Here is a 4,982-nt window from a genome sequence, read left to right as displayed (position 1 = left end):
AGAACTACAAACCACTGCTCAGTGAAATCAAAGAGGACACAAACAAATGGAAGAACATACCATGCTCATGGATAGGAAGAATCAATATCGTGAAAATGGCCATACTGCCCAAGGTGATTTATAGATTCAATGCCATCCCCATCAAGCTACCAATGACTTTCTTCACAGAATTGGAAAAAACGGCTTTAAAGTTCATATGGAACAAAAAAGAGCCCGCATTGCCAAGACAATCCTAAGTCAAAAGGACAAAGCTGGAGGCGTCACGCTACCTGACTTCAAACTATACTACAAGGCTACAGTAACCAAAACAGCATGGTACTGGTACCAAAACAGAGATATAGACCAATGGAACAGAACAGAGTCCTCAGAAATAATACCACACATCTACAGCCATCTGATCTTTGACAAACCTGAGAGAAACAAGAAATGGGGAAAGGATTCCCTATTTAATAAATGGTGCTGGGAAAATTGGCTAGCCATAAGTAGAAAGCTGAAACTGGATCCTTTCCTTACTCCTTTTTTTTTTTTTTTTTTGAGGCGGAGTCTCGCTCTGTCGCCGGGCTGGAGTGCAGTGGCCGGATCTCAGCTCACTGCAAGCTCCGCCTCCCGGGTTCCGCCATTCTCCTGCCTCAGCCTCCCGAGTAGCTGGGACTACAGGCGCCCGCCACCTCGCCCAGCTAGTTTTTTGTATTTTTTAGTAGAGACGGGGTTTCACCGTGTTAGCCAGGAGGGTCTCGATCTCCTGACCTCGTGATCCGCCCGTCTCGGCCTCCAAAGTGCTGGGATTACAGGCTTGAGCCACCGCGCCCGGCCTCCTTACTCCTTATACGAAGATTAATTCAAGATGGATTAGAGACTTAAATGTTAGACCTAATACCATAAAAACCCTAGAAGAAAATCTAGGTAGTACCATTCAGGACATAGGCATGGCAAGGACTTCATGTCTAAAACACCAAAAGCAACGGCAGCAAAAGCCAAAATTGACAAATGGGATCTAATTAAACTAAAGAGCCTTCTGCACAGCAAAAGAAACTACCATCAGAGTGAACAGGCAACCTACAGAATGGGAGAAAATTTTTGCAATCTACTCATCTGACAAAGGGCTAATATCCAGAATCTACAAAGAACTCAAACAAATATACAAGAAAAAAACAAACAACCCCATCAAAAAGTGGGCAAAGGATATGAACAGACATTTCTCAGAAGAAGACATCCATACAGCCAACAGACACATGAAAAAATGCTCATTATCACTCGCCATCAGAGAAATGCAAATCAAAACCACAATGAGATACCATCTCACACCAGTCAGAATGGCAATCATTAAGAAGTCAGGAACAACAGGTGTTGGAGAGGATGTGGAGAAATAGGAACACTTTTACACTGTTGGTGGGATTGTAAACTAGTTCAACCATTATGGAAAACAGTATGGCGATTCCTCAAGGATCTAGAACTAGATGTATCATATGACCCAGCCATCCCACTACTGGGTATATACCCAAAGGATTATAAATTACTCTACTACAAAGACACATGCACACGTATGTTTATTGCAGCACTATTCACAATAGCAAAGACTTGGAATCAACCCAAATGTCCATCTGTGACAGACTGGATTAAGAAAATGTGGCACATATACACCATGGAATACTATGCAGCCATCAAAAAGGATGAGTTTGCATCCTTTGTAGGGACATGGATGCAGCTGGAAACCATCATTCTTAGCAAACTATCACAAGAAGAGAAAACCAAACACCGCATGTTCTCACTCATAGGTGGGAACTGAACAATGAGATCACTTGGACTCGGGAAGGGGAACATCACACACTGGGGCCTATCATGGGGAGGGGGGAGGAGGGAGGGATTGCATTGGGGAGTTATACATGATATAAATGATGAATTGATGGGTGCTGACGAGTTGATGGGTGCAGCACACCAACATGGCATAAGTATACGTATGTAACAAACCTGCATGTTATGCACATGTACCCTAGAACTTAAAGTATAATAAAATAAAATAAAATAAAATAAAATTACTAAATATACAAATAAACCATAAGCGATAATGAGCAGATACAACTAACAGCCGATTTATTACCCCACAGATTTTAGATAGTGGAATTACCAGATACACAATATAAAGTAATCATGTTTTACATGTTAAGGAAATAAAGACAGCATCTAAAATAATGAATACAATAAAGAGTACATTAGATATAACCAGATAGATTAGAAGGAGAATTTTTTTTTTTTTTTTTTTTTTTTTTGAGATGGAGTCTCGCTCTACCGCCCAGGCTGGAGTGCAGTGGCCGGATCTCAGCTCACTGCAAGCTCCGCCTCCCGGGTTTAGGCCATTCTCCTGCCTCAGCCTCCTGAGTAGCTGGGACTACAGGCGCCCGCCACCTCGCCCGGCTAGTTTTTTTTTTGTATTTTTTAGTAGAGACGGGGTTTCACGGTGTTAGCCAGGATGGTCTCGATCTCCTGACCTCGTGATCCACCCGTCTCGGCCTCCCAAAGTGCTGGGATTACAGGCTTGAGCCACCGCGCCCGGCCCTAGAAGGAGAATTTTTAAGTTTTAGAAATTAAAACTATAATCATTGAAATTTAAAGTACAATGTGTAAATTACAAACGGATGAACTAGTAGATAGATCTAAAGAAATTACACAGAATACAATACAAAAAGCCAAGGGGTTGGAAAATGACAAAGAGGTTAAACAACAGAGAAGACACATCTAACCAGAGTTCCAACAGGAGAAATCGAGAGAATAAGGGAAAGGCAATATTTGAATAGAAAATGTCTGAAAGGCCGGGTGCGGTGGTTCAAGCCTGTAATCCCAGCACTTTGGGAGGCCGAGACGGGTGGATCACGAGGTCAGGAGATCGAGACCACCCTGGCTGACACGGTGAAACCTCGTCTCTACTAAAAAAATACAAAAACTAGCCGGGCGAGGAGGCGGGCGCTTGTAGTCCCAGCTACTCGGGAGGCTGAGGCAGGAGAATGGCGTGAACCCGGGAGGCGGAGCTTGCAGTGAGCTGAGAAATGGCCACTGCACTCCTGCCCGGGCAACAGAGCGAGACTCCGCCTCAAAAAAAAAAGAAGAAAATGTCTGAAAATTTTTCAACAATGATACAAGATATGAATCCACATATATAGGAAGCACAATAGACATCAAGCAAGATAAACATAAAGTAAGACATGTCAGTAAAAACACAGGGAAAAGACAGATAAACTACCATAACAACCACCAAAGAGAAATGGCACACCTCAGGGCGCATGCCTGTGGTCCTGGCTACTTGGAGACTGAGGCAGGAGATGGCTTGAGCCCGGGAGCTCTGGGCATAATGTAAGACAAAAGAAATAAATCCAAACTAGATAACACAATCGATAGAAGTAGATTAAAGTTGTCGTTTAAAAGAGAAATTGTGAGACTGGATTTTTAAAATTCCATCTATAAACTGTTTACAAGAGATACTTAAAACACAAGGACCAAAAAAAATTGAAAATAAAAAAACAGAAAAAGATACACCTTGGAAATACTAATCAAATGAAAGCTATATTAATAGCAGATCCAAAAACTTCTGTAAACATTTTTAGGGAACAAAACAGTCCCTCCAAAAAAATGAAAGTTTCAACTCACCCAGAAAATATTAAATTTCTAAGCTGTTTTGTATTTAATAAGATAGCTTCAAAATATACAAAGCAAAAATGAAAGAATCACAAGGAGAAACAGATAAACCCATTGTCATGATGGGAGATTTTAATGTATCTCTTGCAAATTATTGACAGGTCAAGAAAGCAAAAATATTTAACAGACATAGAAAAGGTCTGAACAATTCAATTAAGCTTAATTTAGTAGCAGACAAAATTGCCATACCTTTTGATAAATAATAAAAATGCCACATATCAAATCTTGTTTTAATATTTCTTCTATTCTGTGAAAATCTGTGTGCTTTATATGTATGGTATCTCAATTTTTTTAAATGGCTAATCTCTCACAAAGAAAACAACTGTCAAATTTCAATGAATTGATTATTTAAATCTAATACAAAACTGTCCAGAGCATAGAAAGAAACAATGCTTCCACAACTCATTTTTTAGGGTAGTAACATAAGCAGACAAGGACAGTTTGAAAAGGGAAAACTACAGAAAACCCTGTATCCTAATAAAAAGAGCATTTTAAAATATATTTATGTAAGTCACCACATTAACAAACCAAAAAAGAAAAAAAACATATGATTAGCCGATAAATGCAGAACAATCATTCGTAAACATAAACTTAAAACTCATCTATGATTTTATTTTTTACTATTACAAAATTTAAAATATGGAAAATTATACTTTACCTAAGAAACAATTTCTTTCTTTCTTTTTTTTTTTCAGGTGGAGTCTCGCTCTTGTCGCCCAGGCTGGAGTGCAGTGGCATGATCTTGGCTCACTGCAACCTCTGCTTCCCCGGTTCAAGCAATGATTCTCCTGCCTCAGCCTCCTAAGTAACTGGGATTACAGGCACCTGCCACCACACCAGGCTAATTTTTTTGCATTTTTAGTAGAGACGGGGTTTTGCCATGTTGGCCAGGCTGGTCTCGAACTCCTGACCTCAAGTGATCTGCCCGCCTCGGCCTCCCAAAGTGCTGGGATTACAGGCATGAGCTACCACGCCCAACCCTAAGACAATTTCTACCAAACATTGCCAGGCGCAGTGGCTCAGGCTTGTAATCCCAGCACTTTGGGAGGCCAAGGCAGGTGGATCATTTGAGGCCAGGAGTTTGAGACCAGCATGAGCAAAATAGCAAAACCCTGTCTCTACTAAAAATACAAAAATGAGCAGTGTGTGGTGGCACACACCTGTGGTCGCAGCTACTCAGGAGGCTCAGGCACAAGATTCAAACTGCTTGACCCCAGGAGGTGGAGGTTGCAGTGAGCCAAAATCGTGCCACTGCAGTTCAGCCTGGGTGACAGAGTGAGACTCTTGTCTCAAAA

The sequence above is a fragment of the Trachypithecus francoisi genome, unplaced genomic scaffold (assembly GCF_009764315.1).
Source record: "Trachypithecus francoisi isolate TF-2019V2 unplaced genomic scaffold, Tfra_2.0 Lachesis_group4, whole genome shotgun sequence".
NCBI lineage: Eukaryota > Metazoa > Chordata > Mammalia > Primates > Cercopithecidae > Trachypithecus > Trachypithecus francoisi.
This window is presented reverse-complemented; position numbering follows the sequence as displayed.